A 10,058-nucleotide genomic window follows, 5' to 3' on the forward strand; every position below is an offset into this window, starting at 1 on the left:
CCGGCTGTTTTTGTAAACGTTTTTTTAGTCAGGGTTTTGACAATACAAGATACAATGCAAAATAGAAAGCCCGATGGAAACGACTAAAAAACGTTTTAAAAAACAGCCAGAGCAGAGCCTAACCTCAAGGTTGCTGGAAAAGCGTAGACGTGGAACAGATAGGGGTAAGCCGGCCAGAGGAATTGGGCCAAATTCTTCATTTTCAAGTGGGGTGCTTATGTGTCAAATGTAAAAAAAAAATCATGAGAGAGTGATGAAAATCATAATACATGTACTAATACGTTTTCTAAACGTTCCGCAAAATTGAAGTTCTAAGTTGTAGCAAATCGTCAATTTAATTAGGACAAGAACGCTCCGTATACAGTCCCTTCACACTTTTGAGGAAATGCGTACATATACGTGACGCTTTTGTCTACTATTATGCCAATACGTCACTTACGTCCATATATTCCCATTGTCGCTGTGAGCACACAGCTTGTTCGCTGTGAGCACACGGCTCGTTCGCTGTGAGCACACAGCTCGTTCGCTGAGCACACAGCCCCTTTTCTGCGTGAACACAGCTCGTTCGCTGTGAGCACACAGCTCGTTCGCTGAGCACACAGCCCCTTTTCTGCGTGAACACAGCTCGTTCGCTGTGAGCACACAGCTCGTTCGCTGAGCACGCAGCCCCTTTTCTGCGTGAACACAGCTCGTAGCACGCAGCCGCTTTGCTGTGAGCACACAGCTCGTTCGCCGAGCACACAGCTCGTTCGCTGTGAGCACACAGCTCTTTTGCTGAGCACGCAGCCCCTTTGCTGTGAGCACACAGCTCCTTCGCTAAAACACGTTTTGACCCAATGGTCCTTCGTACAATAAGTTATATTACGAGGAGTAATACTTACGAGGAAACAGAATTAAAATAACGTGTGTCTTGCACTGATAAGTACATGCCACACACATCCTCAACAGATTTGTATATGTCAGTATAGAGACTGTGCTCCAGCAAATTCTACCAGTAGGGATTTCAAGCCGACGAAGATCTCGATCATGATGCTACATGTAGGAATGTGCTATACTTAGAGTGAACTCCCGTCTGTAAATCCCGGGTTGCAATTCAATCCGTTGATCGTAAGTAATATGAATTCAATGTTAAAAGTTACTAATTTTCTTTAAAGGGAATATCCTTTCAGACTCTCCACGACTTAAGTGTGTGTTGGGGTTAAGGCGAAAGTAAGAATAGGTAGATTCAGTCTTTGTTCGTAGGCTTGCATTCAAACCCTCACCCGATAAATAGATTTAGAACAGAGATGTTCACAACTATTTCCGCAAATAGATTTTGTATGTTCGCTACCGTTAGTGTAGTTACCCATCAAAGGTATCATTATATCCCATAATAGTCCCCTGACGCACTCCCTTTGATCTCCGTAACCCCATCTCAGGTTTCACCGGACGCTTCTCCAATTGCGTTATGTCGTTTGATGTTCAACGACTTACGAAGTAACAGTATATAAGGCTTGGTTACCTGAGGTAATAAGGACGTCAATGGATTTCTTGATTAAACTTTTATCTCATAATCCGGCCTACATCAGGTGCTGCAATTTAGATTAGGCTTGTGCAGATTGCGCTTTATCCACACGTTATAGAGTTGAGTTGATGAAATTAAATATATGATATGAAATTTACTAGCGTTGGCGATAGGAGTCTGTCATGTTCATTGTATCATTAAGGTCACCTCTTTCTGTATGAAGTGACTTACAGGTAGTACTTTTTGGAGACCTTTGACCCCTCCCCCATTGCTCTAAGTATGGCTTCTTATTCTTCCATCGAAATCCTCAGCATAGCGTAATGCTTGAGTCGGAGCGTAATGTGCTTTCGATGACTGATAGTGTATCTGCTACTGTTCAGTTTTATAGTCAATAAGAAGGGTGTCTACTGTTTACACATACTTTTCTCGATAAACGTGACGGTTTCTTTTGTGTGCAGAGGTTTGATGCCTCGCGCTCTACTATAGGCCTATGTAGTGGCGTCACATGCCACGGACAGAACAGAATCGCTGAAGCTGTTAGAAAGCGTGCGTCCAGAGCTGTTCCCGCACCACCTTCTACTGCTTCAGCAACCCGCCTGTGTCCTGTCTGTGGCAGAACCTTCAGAGCTCGTATTGGACTCATCAGCCACAGCAGGACTCACAAACCCTGACGGGACGTGATGTCATCGTCGATGCAGACGGACAAACAACATGCATGGGGTAACTGGCTGTATGTCGCCATCCGAAATAACAAATGTAATCCCTCACCATGACCCCAAGCGAGGTTCCAACTTCCACCCTTTGAATCCATGGAGTTTGGCACACATAACAAAAGCCTTTTCTCAACTGCACTTTGAAGCATTAATTTTTACGACAGCTTTTGCTAATCATGTCTGATCCTGATCGGCACATGAGTATACCATTTTTCTATTAAAAGAAAATAGCAGCTTTACTGTATTGATTTTCCATAAGAAAATGTCCGTTACCCGGGGTTTTATTTTCAATAATGCTGGCGTGACGCTTTGCCTAAGAGGTATGTAATGAGCGTGTACCGTGCGATAACTGGTCTTATGGATTATTTTCCTATAAAGGGACGGATTACGTCATTCATCATGTTCTTAGATAGATTAGGATTGGAGATGAGATTAACACTAACAGGTGGATTTAATTAAGGAGTGTGTGAGAGGGATTGTTTCCCTACAGGTTCCGTCATCTTGTCTACCGATGGTGCAATTATGGAAAACTCGATAAGTGTTAGGATGAACATTAACGAAGAGTATAGACAAACAGTTATCTGGTGCCGCATGGATTTTAACTTTGACTTTATTAGGATCCACAATTAGCTTCTGTCAGCCATTCTTCCTGCGGTCCTCCACATAGAATACATCAATACAATACTGGTATTGCTTAGGTCGCTTTTTAAAACCGGGGCCCGGCCGGGCTGTTTGTCGAAACGAAAAATAAAAAAATTCATTAAGAAATATGCAAAACTCGTGCTTTTTTTGTGTCTTTTACTGTCTTTTATAGACTACTTTTCGTTCTCACAAACTGCCTGGCCGGGTCCGGATTTTGTGATTTGACCTAATTATAAAGGGGCGTTTTACCGGCCCAATCGACAGTAGTAAAGTCATTACCAATATGGTCCAATGCTAGATCTTGTGTTAGGAATTGTTTACTTTGAATATTCTTGTTCAGAACCCTCCATGTGTCCTACTGCACATATGTGTGAGCTCTGGGTTACATCTACTCATACGGGATACAATAGAAGTGCTTTCATCTCCTGCAACAGAGTCGTGCTCATATATATGCAAATATATACGCCACAGATCCACCGTTACTAAACAAAAAATCTGTTGGACAAATTGCGAATCGAATCAGGAAGACACAACAACAATCCTCTAGAGCAAATGATCTGCCAAAGGGCAGTTTAGGTAAAGTAGAAGACGAAGTACATCTTACTGTAGATTGTACGATAGCGATAGAAGCATTCTTTTCGGCTATGTCTTAACATTTCCCCACTTCAGTTTCTTGAATGATAAAGAGAAATTCATATTCCTTACAGTCTGTCTTACATACAACGAACCTAACTAATCATACAGCTCACTACATTTATGTTATTACCAAGAAGCGAGAGGACGTCGAATGTACTGGAGTAGACTAGACCTTTATTTGTGCACAAGTATGTATATGATTGTTAACTTAACATATCACCTGTACTTAGCCCAGTGGGATAGAAATAAACAATAAAGGTCTTCATACATTCAACGTTTTGACCTATGAGAAAAGTTAGAGTATTACGGACTGGCACCAGCGGCTGTATCCTTGACAAGCCCCCGAGAGCGCACCAGATCAGAGACTGTGCCTCCACTACTACCAGCACGTACGCCACCTCCGATGAAATTAAGTAGTTCCATCAAGGACTCATCTCCGTTTGATTCACCCCGCACGACTCGAGCAAATGTCGTTAGGCCGTGGTGTCAACGGAAACTCGCATCGAGTAGGTGTGGTGCGGTAGTTAGCGAGTTTGCTTTTATTCTAGAGGGCCTGGGAGTTGAATCTTGGTTCTTTCGATGCAAAACTATCATGAAAGTATTTCAGTCCTTAGGACGGGATGTGGGTAGCCTGAGTATCAGCCTGGTTAGTTTTTTTTTTTTTTTCATTGAAAACAACAACAACAATGGTACATTTGTCAACCACTAAGACTAGTGTTTGTACAGTCGAGTACTATTGCACATGGAGGGATAACATATACTGGTGTGTCTGGACGAATTACATGTGTAACTTAACATGCAGTACATGGGCAGTGAAACAGTCAGGAAAGACAAATACACGTAGTACATTTGTCAAAATACTGGGAAACCTTAAGGAATATGCACAGTCTCTTATTACACTATGATGAAACATGGAGTAGTCTAACAATAGGTGGGGTTTATTCAGCCTGGTTAGTTTACCACGGCTTTCATGGTCACCCCTCACAGAGTATGGGAGTCCTGGTAAACTAACTAGGATGATACTCAGGCTTGGATGTAGGATCCAGTACTTTTGTATGTTTGTAATGCAAGGAATAGAATAAGCTTGGTATCGTGCATGTGCGTGTATGTCCAAGCATATTATCATACATGAGAAGCCTTTTTTTTCTGGACCTGGCCATGATCAATGGCAAATAAACCTTCCCGTGACATTCCCATTTTCTTTAATACAAGATCTAAAAGCTGTGAAAGCTTACCGGTTCAAACGTTTTATTTGCCTCTCAAGGTCTATATCAAGAAAGCAAGAATAGACACAGACATTCTATAGCAAAGTGAAATGTTGTAAGTAAAAGCAGTGATTTAAAGGCAAACTGAAGTGCTAGTCATATTTCTGTCGGGTCGTCTTGGATACGCGCTTTCTCACCAGTTCCGGCAGGCTATGATAAGAGCAGCTCTCTGGCCGCTTGATGAGGAGGTTCTCAAGTTGATGTTCTGACAGCGAATTCCAGGAACTACAGACTTTGATCCGGATCTGTGTTCCAGGAAGCTGATAAGGGTAAATTGTAGTATTAGGGATCTTTTCTGTCGATTTTTCTTTGAAACTCGCTTTCTCACCTGTTTCAGGAACTGTAATAAGGATCTCTCTCTGGCCACTTGACGAGGTGCTGCTTAAGTCAAGTCCACGTTCTGACAGCAAATTCCCGGAACTACAGAATCTGATCTGGATCTGTGTTCCAAGAAGCTGTGATAAGGGCAGCTCTGTAGCCTCTTCATGAGGAGGAATTTAAGTCCACGTTCTGACAGCGAATTCCAGGAATTCGACAGACTCTGATCTGAATCTATGTTTCAGGAAACTGTGATAAGGGCAGCTTTCTTGCCACTTAAAGAGGAGGTCCTCAAGTCGATGTTCTGACAGCGAATTCCAGGAATTCGACAGACTTTGATCTGAATCTATGTTTCAAGAAGCTTTGATAAAGACAGCTCTCTAGCCTTGTCATGAGGAGGAATTTAAGTCCACGTTCTGACAGCGAATTCCAGGAATTCGACAGAGGAGGTCCTCAAGTCCATGTTCTGACAGCGAATTTCCGGAACTACAGACTCTGTACTGGCATTTCGCTAAATTGCTTCTTTCACATTGATGGTGTCGATCGATGCATCTTGTCAACACGACTACACAAACACTAGAAATTCATGAAAGATTCATAGAGAACGTCAAAGATGAAGAAGACTACGCAAAAGATTTTGACTCTCCGGTACCAAATGTTGACCCCATGTTACGTTGTACCAGCATTACATGACCCTAATAGGTGTCCTATATTAATGGCGACCCCAACACGACATCTGAGCACACGGTACTTAAATCTTAACGTATTCTAAAAGGATTTCCAGCCATTTACTGAGGAGGCACTCAAATCAGCGTTACGCAGAGAATTCCAGGACAGTGCAAATTTTTAATCAACTTTTGATAAAATTGTTTCTTTCACATTGACGAACGATCTTCATCTTTGCATCACCACAGCCACACGGACAATTGGACTCAACAATACTCGTATCTCAGGTGTAGATAGAAAACTACCCCACAGAGTTTTGACACTCCGGTCCCAATGGTTGCCCCATCTGACGTACAACATTTCCTGAACCCGATACATGATCTACATTGATGCCGACCCCAAAACAACGCTCCAGCAAGCAGAATACGTCACCCTTTAAGTCATTGTCATTCTCCGGTACCTTTCCATCCCGGGGTTACGTATCGTCGATCAATAACCCTGAATGGAGAATTAAACCTATCAGAGTTTTCCACTCAATATCTGACAGTGAACAGATGGTTTTCACGTAAAGATTCGCATTAACGACGCCTGACAAACTGATTATACTGCTATACTGGGACTAATCTATCGGGCCACCTATATTTAGAACTATCGACAAGCATCGTCCCCCATTGTTCGTTTGCTCTCTTTTTCTCGTCTTTTCGCTTTTACGGATGCATTTGTCCAGGTATGTGTGCTCGGTGGGGCATTTCTGCACGTGATTATATATGTCCTCCTTTGGTCAATATTGACGTAATTATGACGCAGGTATTGACCGCCATTTTGAATGGTTAAACTTACAAGTTGCTTGGTAAATCTGGAAGTTAACATCATCGTGAATAGGTGGTCATGACATAATACACATAGAACAACATTTGTTGAATCTATGGTACTACACATCGTAGACTGCTACTGACTAGAAGTGAACTGCAGATTCGCGTTTGGTTTACACTCACAGACAGGAACCCCAGCAGGACACCTGCTGTTCCATGATTGCCGAGAAACATGAGATTTCTGCTCACGTTACATATGGCCCCCATTGTTACACACCTGACGCACACGCACCTGTAACGCGATACCCCTGCCTCATATCCTCCCGTACCCTCATGCAACCTGATACCCACGGCTCATATCCTCCCATACGTACCACATTTCACGGTCCACTAAAGCCGCGGAACCTTCCCGAACCCTTTCCCAGAAACTCGGGGCTAAATTACCCGCATTTTTCACGACGGGGACAATAAAGGGTACACTGCATCCCTCTTAACGCAGTATTGGGTCAAAATGCCAAGCTGTAATAAGTATTAATACCAGGTAGACGAAATTGGAAGAGTATTTTTTTTTTCAATTTCAATTTTTATCTACGACCATTCCATATGACCCAAGGGTGCCCGAGTGGTGATAAATGTTCAATTTTTCATATGTCTGTGAGTTTCTTCTATATTGTGTGTTGTTGCTATGACGAGCTGTAATGCAGGTATGAGTAACGGTACTTAGACTCAGCCTAGACGATTGACACTCTGAGTTGTATCAAACCTTACTGGACAAATCAACTGTACTCACTTGGAGATCTTGTGCCCTTGGGAAAGGCACTTAACACGACTTTTCTCACTTTACTCCTGTAGAAATGGGCACCTAGCTACCGTTAGGGTCGTCCCTATAGAACATTTAATGGAGGTCTCGTGTTTGGGGAGGGCCACACCTCCAGCACGTAAAAGGACTCATCAGCATTATCGAAAAAAGTGAGCGGTTCAAATCCTACAGTGCTATGGCCGCATATGGGACAATCATTGTTTTATTGAGGTCCCTTGACTGAGCACCAAATGGCAGCATTTCCAGACCCTTAGCTATTGTTCGTCCCTCCCCCCCCCCCATGCGAAGAAAGAGAAGACGGCCCACCCCATAATGCATGCAGAAATACTAAAAGTAACAAAAACGGATCGCAATCATTCGCCGTACAGTTTCCTCTTGTGCTTCTACGCTTAACGTTACGCAACGTATGGTTAATTGCATAACGCCGACTTCGATTCATTATTAGTCAGCAATTCCACATTGTACCCATGTATGGCTACCCAAGGAAATTCGGCAATATCATATCATCATATGTTAACGTTACATAACGTATGGTTGATAACGTCTGCCGTATTTGCAGCAGGGGAATTACCCTTCTCCTTCTGTCACGACGCAGACGTTAATGGCCCAATCATCCACGACAGTGACTTTTACTGAACATCACATCAAATTTGTAACGAGTCTGGCATTTCGTGGGCGGGAATAAGACCCACGCAAAGAGGCATTAAGATGATTTCATTACTGTAAATGTATTTAAGTTCGCGGGGATTTAATTTCGCGGTAGCGGGAAAATTGACTTTTCGCGGTGGATTTAAGTTCGCGGTAACACCGTAGACTGCAGTCTAATACCATAATAGAAAAATGTTGGCGGTGGTTTTAAGTTCGCGGTAAAGTGGTCACCGCGAAAACCGCGAACATTAATCCACCGCGAACATTTATACATTTACAGTATTCTACATTAAATCTTAACCGCCCGAGCAATTGCAACTGACACCATTAAAGAGTTAGGAAGGGGACCAGGCACGTACCCAAATGGGATTCTGGGTACCATTTAAACGAGACATTTAAAGTTCATCACAATTGAACAATAGCTTACTGGAAATGCTTTAAGCGCTAAAAGATTGTTCTTTGCTTCTAAAATCATATGCAGACATTTCCCATTGGTCACATTATACAGTCACGTGCGTTTTTTTGCGTTTAGTTTAACAGTTTTGAGTTATGTCGGTGGAGGTCAGACATCCAGGTGATAAGATACACTAACTGTGACTATTTTGTAAAGTTACCCAAAGTTACTCTACAGATCTAGTTACTCAAGCAATTGAAGAGCTTGAAATTACAAATTCCTGCATTCTTGAAGAATTGTTGCCTTTCCTATCTTCTGCACGAATACCATTTCAGGAAAGCAAACAGATCACCCAAATGATCCGATCGATCACATTGCCCCTTTGTCGTCTGTCTTTTCTTGGTCCTTTTGTTCTCACTACATCGATTCCTGCTCATGATCGATCGTTTCTGTGTCAGACTTACCGGATAATTCCATTTGTTCATGGTTATAGAAGATGTAACGGATTTATCTATGCTTCAAAAGTTGTAGAATTAGTGGAACTTTGGGATTCGTTTTGGTTTTCTATGTCATGGTTTATATTTGACCTTACGAAAGTCTCTGTATGTTTTGTTGGGTTAAAGGCAAAGTAAGAAATATGTTCTTCGGGGTTGTAGAACTTCAATTATCAAAGTCAATTTTGGCACCTTTCTACGTAATAAGATGAAGCAACTCCATTCCATTCCATACCAACATTCAAAGAGCAGATATTCGATGCTACAGTTGCGCGAGGACGCCGTGAAGTCTAATTTGTGTCGGTTACATTCTTTTGGTAATCCTAGGGTGGCTTGTTTCTGCGCCGTTTTTAGCCATGAAGAGTATGAAATAATGGTGTAAATGTGGGAATATAGAGCAGAATATAGATATCAATTTAATGCAGACCGTCTCATCCTGCATATTTCCGCTTTTAATGCTCTAATACTGCTTAGATTGCCTTTGATAAAGCTTCTCACTTGTTAAGCGCACCTGTGTTACCCACGCGCGGCAGCAGGGCGGTCCCACAGCGGCGAGCCTGGTGTTAATGGCGCGTGGGGTCACGGGTAATCTTGTCGCTAATGTGCCGCTACAAGTTCGTCTGGGAGAAATTAATGCCGTCACACGGATAACGTTGGGGGTAGAACAAAAGTGTCAGATCTACCTTATAAGACACCAGACACGTCGATGAAGATTAGACATCAACGCAATAACTTAAGATACGCCAACAAGCAGTTACTCAAGTAACTTGATCAAAGTCATATCAATGTTCATTTGCTTAAGTAACTGTTTTTAGCGTAAGACACCAGCCATAATACAAAAGTTCTTCAAGCAACTCTATAGATCTTGAAAACTTTATTGTTTACAAAAGCAATGCAGTTGTTTTCAGTACCTTCTGCATCGTGCATCTTACATGTATATCATAACATGGATGTCTAACCTTCATCAACGCACGATAATCCATGTTCACTATTGCAGAGGTTGACTTCTTCAAAACGACAGGTAATGAAATGAACCCCCTTTAACGCAATAAGAGAATAGCTCGGGACGATTGGAGCAATTGATTTCAATAATCCGTTTCTCTCGATCTCGCATTGGGTATGTATACATGTACGTAAGAATGGTAC

This window comes from Branchiostoma floridae, chromosome 7, assembly GCF_000003815.2.
Source record: "Branchiostoma floridae strain S238N-H82 chromosome 7, Bfl_VNyyK, whole genome shotgun sequence".
Classification (NCBI taxonomy): domain Eukaryota; kingdom Metazoa; phylum Chordata; class Leptocardii; order Amphioxiformes; family Branchiostomatidae; genus Branchiostoma; species Branchiostoma floridae.